Source organism: Lampetra planeri, chromosome 58, assembly GCF_965212315.1.
Source record: "Lampetra planeri chromosome 58, kcLamPlan1.2.h2, whole genome shotgun sequence".
In the NCBI taxonomy this organism is placed as follows: Eukaryota; Metazoa; Chordata; class Hyperoartia; order Petromyzontiformes; family Petromyzontidae; genus Lampetra; species Lampetra planeri.
The window spans coordinates 820,923-833,996 of record NC_136164.1 but is presented as its reverse complement, the minus strand read 5'-3'; the positions used below and the strand labels follow the sequence as shown (position 1 = coordinate 833,996).

Below are 13,074 nucleotides of genomic sequence, written 5' to 3'. Positions count from 1 at the left end.
CTCTTGACACGACCTTCTGTGGCGAAAAGGTTCATGACACTTGACTGCACACTGATGTTTTTTAATGGACACCTGAATAAAAGGCCGCAGGAAAAACCACGATATGGGTGAACCTCATTCAAATGTTAGCTGGTATGAGACGGCGACAGATGCCTCGGTGCTTCGGATATGGAACGATGCCCTGGCGTCGGTCAAGCATCACGATGCAGATCGCAGGGAATGTCAAATCAACACCAGTGCCTTGACTTCCTGCGCTCTCAAATATCGCCCCTACAGATATTTGGCATGATCCTGCAACAACTCCGTAAGCTTCACCGATGAGAAGCCAACCCAAACCTGCCGATCAACCCTAACCTGAACAACATCCCGCGTCTTATGGACCGAGTTCCAGAGCCCGGCCATTTTTTTTATACAATGATGCACAACTCTGCATGATGCGAATTTAAGGCATGGAAACGGCACGGAGCAACTCATGGGCTTTAGGCATACCCAACAAACACGTGATCAGTGAGCTCACCACCACCACACTGCCTGGATGCAAATCTTCAACTGGAAAAAAATCGGCAGTGCTTAACTGGATCCGGAAAACAACGGAGCATGTGAATACCTAATGCAAAAGTGAGAAATCAAAGACTCTCTCCTGTGTGAGTGAACTTGGCTATGAACTCCAAACCATGGACCAGGTAACTTCGCACTGCCCCCAATCATGCACGTGAAGGTGATGAATCTGCAATTTACCAACTCTCACCGCAGCAGAATGGCCTAAATCACTTGGAGTTGCTCTTCATTGGCCATAGTAAAGAATACGACGTAGTGGTAGGCAGAAGGCGATGGTGGGTCTTGGTCGATGATGGCTCGCAGTGGTAGGAAGCAGCAGCGGTGGCAATATATTAACTCCCTTGCATGGTATACAGGAGGTCGTGGGTTCGATCTCGACCCTGTATATTTTGAGTTTGCATATCTCTCTCCCCATAGTCACGTGGATTTTTCTCTGGGTCCTCCAGTTTTCCCCTCTGCATTTAGAATCAATGTGCAATTAGAGGTATTTGGCTGACTATAATTTTCCACGTGATAAACAACTTCGTTGAGCTACCATTTGTGGCCAGGTCACACCTTGCTGTCTAAGAGACCTCCTGCTGCTGCTATGAGTGTGGGTCATTGTCTGTGGCTCGGACCACCCCCTAATCTAAAAGTCCCTCTGTTTGTGTGGATTTGCGTCAATTCTAATCAATTTAGAGTATTTCGCTGCTATAATTTCCACGTAATAAGGCACTTCGTTGATAAAAAAATAAGTTGTGGTTCTACACTTTCTGGCAAAACAGGAGGTATTAAGATGTTCAAACACCAAATAGAAAACTTTTGCAAGAAATTAAGTTTTCATTAACCCACACGTACTTGTGGCAAAACATGCATCATCTTTGAGCTGTCATTTGTGGCCAAGTCGCTTCTAAAAAAAAACTATACACTGTATATAGCTCAGTGGGCGTTACCTGGTAAAATTAAAACAAGTTTAGATAGTAGATGTTGGTATTGGTAGGTGGTTGATAACAGTGGCAGCAATTGGTGGTGGTGGTTGTAGTGAGTCGTAATGTAGTTGGCAGTGACAGCTGGTGGCAGGTAGCAGCAGCAGCAGCGGTTGACGGCTGTAGCGTCATATCGTGGCTGTGTGCCTCTCGCCCTCTGTCTCCACCGCGGCCGCTTCGTCTCCGTCGTCCCGCTGCACGGCCGGTGTCGTCGCCGTGACCTGTGCCGCTGCCACCATCGTCGCTGCCACCACAGCCGCCGCGTGGCGTTTGGCTCCGGCTGCCAGGTTCTCGTACTTCTTACGGATCTCGGCCGGGCTGCGGGGCTCGAGTCCCGGGTCGCGTCTCGCCGCAAGCGCCGCGGCCACCTCCTGCCAGCCGCGCTGCTTCGCCGCGGCCGAGACCGCGGGGCCCGGGCGACTCGCCAGGACCTCGCGCCGCTTCCAGAACTCCTCCAGCAGCAGCGACTTCTCCTGCGCGCTCCAGTTCGGGTTTCGCCTCCTCTTCACCATGGCCTCGCGAAGGGCGGCCAGGGTGGTGGTGGTTGTGGTGATGAAGATGGTAACTTTTTGACCGTGGTCGAGGTGGGTTGCAGAGCGAGGTTGTGCTGCAGATGGTTATGGTGACAGTGGTGGTGATGTTGGTAGTGGTGATGACAGTGACTGTGGTGGTGGTTCTATTGAATATGGTGATTGGCAGTGGTTGTGCAGATAGTCGTGCGATGAAGATGGCAACTGTGGATGTGGTTGAGGTGGTTGCACAGAGTGTTGTGCAGATGATTATGGTGATAGTGGTAATGATGTTGGCAGTAGTGGTGATGACGATGGCGGTGGTTGCATTGGATATGGTGACTGCCTGCAAAGATAGGTGTGGATGTGATGACTGTGGTGGTGTTGGTTGTATGGGTGATTGTGGTGACTTTGATAGTGATGATTGTGGTGATGGTTGTTGTAGGGTGATTGTTGTTGAGGTATGTGTGGTTTGGTGGTCGTGGTGGCGATGGTGTTGTGTGTGGTGGTGATAGGTAGTGATTGTCGAGTGAGGATGGTGGAGGTGGTGATGGTTGTGGTGATGGAGGAGATGGTGTTAGTAGGGCTGGGTGGTGATGGTGAGGTGTGTGTGGTGGTTGGTCGTCGTTGTGGCGATGGTGGTGTTGGTAGTTCTGGTGGTGGTGGAAGGGATGGTGTTTGTCGAGTGAGGGTTACGTGGTGGTGGATGTGTGTGGTTGGTGGTGGTGGTTGTAGCGATGGTCGAAGTGTTGTTGGTGGTGGTGGTTGTGGGGATTGTTGTGGCTGTGGTAGAGCCGAGCGCAATAACAATACGCGCGATTGGCGGCGGTGATTTTGGTGGTGGTGGTGGAAGTTCACCTCGCAGCGGATGCTGTGGTTGTGTATATTCTGGTTGATGTGGTGGTGATTGTTGTGGGAGAGGCGAGTGCAGTAACAGAGACCGCGATTGGGCCTCCTCCTCCCTCCGCCTCCTCCTCCCTCCGCCTCCTCCTCCCTCCGCCTCCTCCTCCATCCGCCTCCTCCTCCCTCCCGCGTCTCGGCCCTCACCCTGGAGCCATCGCCGCTGCTGCGAGTGTAGTGGTGGTGGTGTGTGTGGTGAGGGTGGTGTGTGTGGTGAGGGTGGTGTGTGTGGTGAGGGTGGTGTGTGTGGTGAGGGTGGTGTGTGTGGTGAGGGTGGTGTGTGTGTGTTGAGGGTGGGGTGCGTAGTGATGGTGGTGTGTATGGTGAGGGTGGTGTGTTTGGTGAAGGTTGTGTGTGTGGTCAGGGTGGTGTGTGTGTGGTGAGTGTTGTGTGTGTGGTGAGGGTGGGGTGAGGGGTTGAAGGTGGTGTGTGTGGTGAGGGTAGTGTGTGGTGAGGGTGGTGAGGATGGTGTGTGTGGTGAGGGTTGTGTGTGTGGTGAGGGTTGTGTGTGTGGTGAGGGTGGAGTGTGTGGTGAGGGTGGTGTGTGTGTGTTGAGGGTGGGGTGCGTGGTGATGGTGGTGTGTGTGGTGAGTGTGTTTGGTGAGGGTTGTGTGTTTGGTGAGGGTTGTGTGTGTGGTGAGGGTTGTGTGTGTGGTGAGAGTGGTGTGTGTGGGGAGGGTGGTGTGTGTGGGGAGGGTGGTGTATGTGGTGAGGGTTGTGTGTGTGGTGAGGGTGGTGTGTGTGCTGAGGGTGGTGTGAGTGGTGAGGATGATGTGTGTGGTGAGTGTGGTGTGTGTGGTGTGCGTGGTGAGGGTGGTGTGTCAAGATCGGCCTCTGTGGAGGAGGCTCGTGAAGGACGCTACTGGGCAGTTGGAGGCAGTCGCCCTCCAGCAACAACGGAGGGCGGAGGGGCGACGCTCACAACAACGAGTGGAGTACCGAGTGGCTAAAGCACAGCAAGTTGGCACAGTAGGGGGCACAGGTGGTGCATCAGCCAGTCATCTCGGTCATCTCAGTCAGTCGACCCGTGGCACCTGGGTCTTCCCCGTGACCTCCTGCCAGCGGGCGTTCAACACTTCACGTGGCCTCAATGTGCACATGGCCTGGCACAAGCGTAGTGGTGACGTCACCGCCACTTAGTGGTGAATGGCGGTTGTTGTTGTGTGTGTGTTGAGGGTGTGGTGATGGTGGTGTGTGTGGTGAGGGTGGTTGTGTGTGGTGAGGGTGGTTGTTTGTGGTGAGGGTGGTGTGTGTGGTGAGGGTGGTGAGTGTGTTGAGGGTGGGGTGTGTGGTGAGGGTGGTTGTGTGTGGTGAGGGTGGTCTGTCTGGCGAGGATGGTGAGTTTATGGGCTGAGCGGTCGTTTATCGGTTCGTGAGTTGTGCTACGAACCCGGCGTCTTGAGTTCAATCCCCGCTCACGACCAATAACAATGGCGAAAATTTTAACCGGTCCTCGGCCTTCCGAAGTTGGCTCGGACTCAAATGGGTACCTAATGAGTACCATGGTGCTGGCCACCCACCTTCTCGTATGTCGTCACCGGCCTTCATAGGTGCTCGCTAACAGCATTTGCCCCAACAGTCTGTTAAAGGGTTCAAAAGTGAGTGGGCGGCAGAAAGAAAGAGCTGCGGTGGAAATAGCTACCAAAAATCCATAAAGAAGGTACACCCCTTCGTTCCATCGTCTCCACCATTGGCTCACCCACCTACAAACTGGCCCAGTATCTGTCTGAGACCTTGCAGCCATTCATTGGTAAAACCACTTATTCTATTTTTAACTCAGCTTACCTGGTATCATCAATTAAAGACATCTCACTGTCCGCAGGTGATTTGCTCGTTAGTTTTGATGTACTTTCTCTGTTCACCAAAGTTCCTGTGCCCGATACTATTGCAATAATTTAGGATTTGGTCCAACAAGAACTTAATGCTGATGTACCAGCCCTGGTGAGACACGGCCTCACCAATCCATACTTCACTTTGAATAGAACATTCTACAAACAAACTGAAGGCACCCCAATGGGTTATCCCTTATCTCCGGTTGTGACAAACATTTTCATGGAAAAATTTGAGATGGATGCCATCCAGGCATCCACTCTACGCCTGTCCTTGTGGAAGAGGTACGTGGATGACACGTTTGTCATCTGGCCACATGGCCGAGCGGCTCTGGAACAATTCCTCAACCACATCAATTCCATACACCCAGCAATCAAATTTACCATGGAGGTAGAAAAGGATGGCATGCTACCCTTCTTGGATGTCTTCATCAAAAAGAGACCAGATGGCTCAATGAGCCACTCTGTCTAAAGGAAAGTAACTCGTACTGACACCTACCTAAAACCTGATTCCCACCACCATCCATACCAGAAGAATTCCCTCATTAAAACGCTACACCATAGAGCTCAATGTATCTCCGACCATGAACACCTGACCAGTGAACTCAAACACGTGCACCAGACTCTCAAGGCGAATGGATATTCTGACTACACCGCAAAGCCATCACCCCAACCGTGAGGAAGGAGCCATCTGAAGATCCAATCAAAACCATCACCTTACTTTACATAGGAATAACCAAAAAGATTTCCAAAATCTTGAACAAGCTCAACATCCAGGTCCGATTTAACCCAAAATTCGTGACCTAATCCCATCTGTGAAGGACAAGATCCCGGCGTCTACAAACTAAGCTGTATCTGCGGCAGCAGTTACATTGATGAAACCAAACGACATGTTTCGGACCGTGTTCGTTAACATAAGGCAGATCTGAAACACGGGAGGACCAATACTTCTGCCGTGGCTGATCATTACTTTAATGAGGCTGGCTCACATGAAATAGATTTCTCGAAGACGATGGTACTTTGCAAGCTAACTGGATATCAACAAAGATTCGTTCACGAAGCCATCTATATGTAGGGGCGTGTATGGGTTATGTGTAGCGACATAAATGAACTGTGTACACTTACCTGTAAAGGCTGACATAGTCCAGTAGGGGCAGTCACAATAGCCCTAGCCTCGGAGAAGGAGGGGGCTGTGGGGTGTCCTGGGATCCCTCGGGACCCCACCCCTCGAGTGGGAAGGTGTATATAAGCCGGACCTCTCTACAGGCTCGGGGCCAGTCGAAGACAGAAGCAATAAGACTGGCCCCGCTGCCCTTGTCAGGGCCGGGACTCTGTGCGGCTCAGTGGTGAGACCCTGGGAATCCCCGGCTCGATGTCCTTGAAATGGCCGGGTCTGAGTGGGCCAGTGGTTGGAACCCGCACCCTGGCTAGGTCGGGTTAGATTAGCCTCCCCTAGGCACCCGTAGCTGGAGGACCTAGAGTAGCAGTCCCATATCGGCTGAGTTAGCCCGGAGGCAGCACCTCCCTAGGCAAGGGTAATAGAAAGGCCGTTGCCCTGAGTGTGCCGGGTTGTACTGCCAGATATTGTGTTGAATAAATTGTGTTGCCTCCAAGACCTGCGTCCGACATCTCCAGAATCCACAACACTACACATACATACAGACACAGACACAATTTCAACCGAGATGACGGTTTTAAACTCAGCAATCATTGGAAAGATGTCATCAACCACTTTGGGTCATGACTTGATTTGTGTTTACATGTCAACCTCTCCCGTCAGCAGCGTGGATGGGTGTAGCGAAGTGCAATGCTCCTGCCCATCTCTACCCCCCCCCCTTATCTCTGCCCCACCCCCTCTCTCCCTCTGTCTCTGCCCCCTTCCTTCCCCCCAATTGTCTGCTACTGGCTGCCCCGCCCATGCTATTTGCGCTGCACAAGCTCACCACCGCCCTGCATTAGCGCGCTGCTTCCGCAGCTCGTGTTGTTTGCGCAACTCTTTCCGCCGCAGCTCTTTCTTTCCTCCGCAGCTCTTTCTTTCCTCCGCAGCTCTTTCTTTCCTCCGCAGCTCTTTCTTTCCTCCGCAGCTCTTTCTTTCCTCCGCAGCTCTTTCTTTCCTCCGCAACTTTCTTTCTTTCCGCCGCAGCTCTTTCTTTCTTTCCGCCGCAGCTCTTTCTTTCTTTCCGCCGCAGCTATTTCCTTCGCAGCTCTTTCGTTCTTTCCTCCGCAGCTCTTTCCTCCACAACTCTGTATTTCTTTCCTCCGCAGCTCGTTCTTTCCTCCGCAGCTCTTTCTTTCCTCTGCAGCTCTTTCCTCCACAACTCTGTCTTTCTTTCCTCCGCAGCTCTTTATTTCCACCGCAGCTCTTTCTTTCTACCGCCCACTCACTTTGGAACCCTTAAAAGCAGCTACATTTGGAGGCTTGCCCCTCTTTTCTCTCCGCCTGATGAAGACCGCTTTTGTTGCGATCGAAACGTCGTGGTTTTTTTTGCTATTTTTTATTATTTTAATTTTATTTCTTTTAATTAAAAAAAATTATATTTATTTTTTCTACTTACGTGACTTTACCGAATGAACCAATAATGTGAATTCCTGCAGTCACGAAAGTAAAAATTGAATCTGTTAAAGGCTTTACGGGGGGGATATTTGGTGAGGGTGGTGATGGGGTTGGTGGATGACATTGGGACCACCAACTTCACACACTAGTCCCTTCAAATTAAAAGCAAAGTATTTCTTTATATATCCCATCAGCTCCCACGGCCTTTCAGCACAAGCACTCCCGGGACTGGTTTCGATATTCAGTGTCTCATCAGCAGTCAGGCTCTCTCGAACAAATGCAGGTTGAACTGCCCCGTTTCTCCAACCCAATAGACAGAGCTCAGTGCAGAGTTACCGGTTTATTCTCGATGTATTTATTGTACTTTTCTGGAGGGGGTGATAGTTGCAGTGAGTGGTTTGCGATCTGAGCTATGCATCCAGTTTCCGGCCATGGCTACCATCATGTGGCGAGTGACGTATTGAACCGGTCCTGCCCATCCCTGCCCCGTTTGATTAACCTGTGCACTTAACCAATGTGGTGAAGTATGGTCAAACAACGAACTCGTGACCGACAACGACACGGGGAGGTCTTTATATTCATCCACCAGTGGATTGCTACAGAGTTGTAATCTCTCTTTTTTTCAATGAGTTACCGATTGCATTAATTCAACGGGCACAGCGAAATCTGTCGTCCGTCGCACCCTCCCCCCCCCCAGGTACCCCACCTCATGCTCCATATTTCGACCAATGGCATCACACGTCATGCAAATCCCGGGATTCCCCTCCATGGCGCTGTCGATCGTCACGTTCCCCCCCTCGTCGGCGCTCTCGTCATCGTCGTCCGTCGTGTCCCCCCCCCCCCAGCGGGGTCCCCGCGCCCTTTCTCGTCGCTGTCGTCCGTCGCATCCCCCCCGCCTCCAGCGACACGCCCCCCCCACCACCCCCACCACCCCCACCACGTGGGGCCTGTGTCGTCACGACAGGAAGCCGTGAGGAGGAGACGGGGCCTGCAGCGCTGGTGATGGAGCACAGACAGCAACAGTACACCGCAGCTCACTATAGTACACAACATGGAATACTATATACACAGTGCTATACGTGCACACAATACGACACACAGCATAGAGACCTACTGTGCCTAGTACAATACAGGATATTCGGTAAACTGCAGTGCTACACAATACATTGGAGTACACACAAAACTCAACACATTCGTCAATTACGCTGCCTTGAAATTATCGAGTACAGGTCCTCTACTTACGATGGGGATGCGTTAAGACGACCCCATCGTAAGTCAAAAATATCATAAGTCGAAGATGACCTAGCCTACCCAGGAGTCTTAAAGAATGGTGATAATTTAGCAAAACAGAGCAATTTACAGTACCGTACTGTATAAACTATATACTGTATGTCTTTAGTAATGCCAATACTGTAAGTTAAAACAAGGTAAATTCTTAGCCTACCTATATGAACTGCAATTTAATAGAACGTTTTTTCAGGAAACAATCCTATCTGCATCACACAAGGCGGGAGATGCGCATGTAATTACCAGCGAAACTTCGTACTCAAATTCTAAACGTTGTGGATTCATTCTTCAAACACCGGTAGGCTGAATAAGTCACTAATTGGCGTTTTGTTAACATGACACATTTTTTACTGATTGGCCGTGTCGGGTGGTGGAGGGTTTCGACATTTAGAATAATGCGATCTAACCCAAAAATCTTTGATGATCCAGGGCCGTTGCCATGGAGTCAACATTGGGGGAGACCAAATCTTCCAGGGGGTCTGGAGGGCCCCCCCCCCCGAAAAAAAAAATCTAAATTTGAAAACGAATTTACTGCCTAAATATAAAAAAATTCACTAACACATAGGATGGACTTTTTATTTATATTTTACAATAATGTCTAATAGTGTATTGTATTCCATTGCTCTGTTTTTTTTACCTTTTCTTGTTTCATTGTATGTAATGGCAGAGATTAGGGATGAATAAAGTACAACCATAACCACAATCATATAGACAGAAATCTATTTTATAGCAATATATTGGGGGGGACATTTTATAATATATATTATAATTACGGCATAGTTATGAACAGTGCACACTACTACACAGGAATATAGTGCGATACAGTACAGCAATACGTACGGGAGGCACACAGAGTTTAAACACGTGGGAGCGAAGACGGAAATCGCTGGGGTTAATCGCTGGCAGTAACGTCGATGAGTAATCCCTGGAGTAATTTGTAGGGTAATCACTCGAGTAATCTGCAGAGTAACCACGAGAGTAATCCACTGGTCATCACTCGAGCAATCTGTAGAGTAATCTATCGTAACATAGTAACATAGTGATTGGAGTAATTACTCGGGCACTCTTTAGAGGAGTGACTAGACCAATATGTAACTACCAGAATAATATGTAACGTAGTAACGAAAGTAATCGGCAGAGTAATCCATTGTAAGTAATCTGTAGAGTTGTGACTATAGTAACCCCTAGAGCAGTGGTTCTTAACCATGGAATGCACGCACCTCTTGGGGTTGCGAGATATGGCCAGATTTTGTTTTAGAAGGTAAATCATCAACAACTAATTAATTACGGGCACGTATCGTCAAGCGTATGTATTTATTTACATTAAAAAATACGATTGCGAATCAAAGGGGTGCAAAGCTGCAGGTAAAGATTAAGAACCACTGCCCGTTTGCGCATCAGGCTATCGGAATTACTGTTGCACATGGGTTTGTGCAGTGAATGCGGTTTAGGGGGTGCACCATGAGCTGAGACATGTGCGCCACACGGAGAGAGGGGAGGAGAGAGAGGAGGAGAGGGAGGAAAAAACAAGGGGGAAAAGGAAAATGAGAAAAAGAAAATAAGGAAACAAAGAAATAATAGAAATTAAACAAAAAAGAAATTAAAAAAAGAAAAGAAAAAAGAAGAGAGGGGGGAGGCGAGAGGAGGAGGGGGAAGAGAGGAGGAGAGAGGGGGGAGAGGAGGGAAGAGAGAGGCAGAGGAGGAGAGTGGGGAAGGGGGAGGGGAGGGAAGAGAGGGGGGGGGGACAAGATGAGAGGAGGGGGGAGGCAGATAGAAGAGAGGAGAAAGGGGGAGAGGGGGATAGCGGGGGGAGAGGACGAGGGGGGGGACGAAGCAAAGTGCCGACTTCACCGAGCATCTTGTTTCCACTGATCGTAAAAAAAAACCTTTAAAAAAAGGGCGGGGAGATGGAGGGGGAGAGAAGGAAAGGGGAAAGATGAGAGAGAGGGGAGAAGAGAGGGGGGGAGAAGGTAAGAGAATGGGGGGATAGAAGAGAGAAGAAAAGGGGGGCGAGGTAGGAGGGGGGTACGAGAGGGGGAGGTGAGAAGGGGGGGAGATTTGGGGAGGTGAGCGGGGGAGGAGGGTGTGCGAGGTGGGGGGGTGCGAGGTAGGGGGGGGGTGCGAGGTTGGGGGGAGACGAGAAGGGGGGACACGAGAGGGGGGGCGAGGTGGGGGGAAGGGTGCGAGGTGAGCGGGGGAGACGAGGGGGGGCGAAGTGAGCGGGGGAGACGAGAGAGAGGGGAGGGGCGAGGTGGGAGGGAGACGAGAGAGGGGCGAGGTGGGGGGGAGACGAGAGAGGGGGGAGGGTGCAAGGTGAGCGAGGGGGGGGGAGACGAGAGAGGGGGGGGGAGACGAGAGAGGGGGCAGGGTGCGAGGGGGGGCGATGTGGGGGGGGAGTGATCCGAGTCTGCGCGTGCGGACGAGAGCAGCAGCCGCGCGCGATCGTAGAGAAGTGAGCGCGCGTGCGGCGAGGGTGAGAGATTGATGAGCGAGCAGAGTGAGAGGAGTAATTGGCGAGCAGAGTGAGGGGAGTAATGAGTGAGGGGAGTAATGAGCGAGCAGAGTGAGAGTGAAATCATTTGCGAGTTTGGAGGGGGAGAGAGAGTGGAGTGATTATCCTGGAGCTGCGAGCGAGGCGGCGGCGTAAGCCTGGGCCTACAGGTCGGGATGCGGAAACCACGACCACCACAACCACCACACAATCAAAACGACTACAACAACCACACAAAACCCACCACAATCAACACGACTACAACAACCACGACGATACAGTAGCCACAACTACACGACAACCAAGACGACCACCATGCAACCACAACAACGGCTACCATTACAATAACCACAGCAAGTCACAACCTTACAACTACCACCACAGCGATCAGAACCACCACACTACACACAATATGAGCATTGCAGTTACCACTGTATCACAATGCAGCACGCATAGTAAGGGCGGTATTGTGGCGTATGGCAGTGGTGGGTAGATACTGCTCTGTGTAAAAACAACAACGTCCGTTCCACTACAACATTCCCGCAGCAGACGTGTACGCGACACACTGCTACTACTACACACTTACTACTACACACTTACTACTACACACTGCTACTACTACATTGCGACAGTGTGACAACAACTACACTGCAATGTGACAATACCGTATAATAACAACACGACAGCACCAACACTCGGCAGAGCTGCGTGTGGATGGACAGTGCCAGGGAGGAGACGTGTTCCCTGCCGATCTGTGCCTTTTATATTTGGTGCTAAATGTTTCGCTTTGTTCTGCCACACGACATTCCTACAACACAGCTACAGGATTACGCCGACAACACGGCCACAACACAGCAAGAGCATTACACATTCCTACAACATCGCCACAACATAGCTACAGCAATACATATCCCTACAATACAGCTACATCATAACGTCTACACCACAACACAAACAACATAGCTACAGCAATACATATCCCTACAATACATCATAACGCCTTCAATACAACCACAACACAAACATTATAGCTACAGCACACACATTCCCATAATATACCTCAAGCGTTACACATTCCTACAATCAACACAGCCACAACACAGCTACAACATTACACTAATGCAACACAACACAGCTACAGCATTACGCCTACAACACAACCACATCACAGCTACAACATTACATACTCCTATAACATAGCCACATAATTACACATCCCTACCACACAAACAGAATTGCACACCCCTACAACACAAACAGAATTACACACCCCTACAACACAAACAGAATTACACACCCCTACAACACAAACAGAATTACACACCCCTACAACACAAACAGAATCACACACCCCTACAACACAAACAGAATTACACACCCCTACAACACAAACAGAATTACACAGCCCTACAGCACAAACAGAATTACACACCCCTACAACACAAACAGAATTACACACCCCTATAACACAAACAGAATTACACATGCCGACAACACAAACAGAATTACACACCCCTACAACACAAACAGAATTACACACCCCTACAACACAAACAGAATCACACACCCCTACAATACAAACATAATTACACACCCCTACAACACAAACAGAATTACACAGCCCTACAGCACAAACAGAATTACACACCCCTACAACACAAACAGAATTACACACCCCTACAACACAAACAGAATTACACATGCCGACAACACAAACATAATTACACATTCCGACAAAACAGCCACAACACAGCTACAACATGACCTCTCAAACAACACAGCTACACTTTTTCAACACAGTCACTGCAACAAAGACAACCACAATACTAACTACACACAACTATACCACACGACACTACTTCCTTGAGCACTGCTTCCTTACTCGCTGTGAACTTACCCTTTTCTGCATAGGCAACGGTGCAGCTTATATAGAGATTTACAGAACAATGTTCAGTGCCACTGAGTTGTGTTAAGCAGTCAC

At 50.0% G+C, this 13,074-nt stretch overlaps 1 protein-coding gene across 6 annotated transcripts in view; it reads left to right on the top strand.

Annotated features, from left to right (window-relative positions):
• The first annotated feature begins 8,255 nt into the window (after positions 1-8,255).
• Positions 8,256-13,074, top strand: part of LOC144736000 (rho GTPase-activating protein 5-like) — a 31,101-nt gene continuing 26,282 nt past the window's right edge. Inside the window, exon 1 of one of the 6 annotated variants that reach the window (XM_078618627.1) lies at positions 8,256-8,337. The gene's annotated coding sequence lies outside the window, so the exon portion shown is untranslated. Of the gene's footprint in view, positions 8,457-10,993; positions 11,264-13,074 lie in introns of those variants that run through there. The other 5 variants (XM_078618629.1, XM_078618630.1, XM_078618626.1 and 2 more) reach the window with 5 other exon arrangements.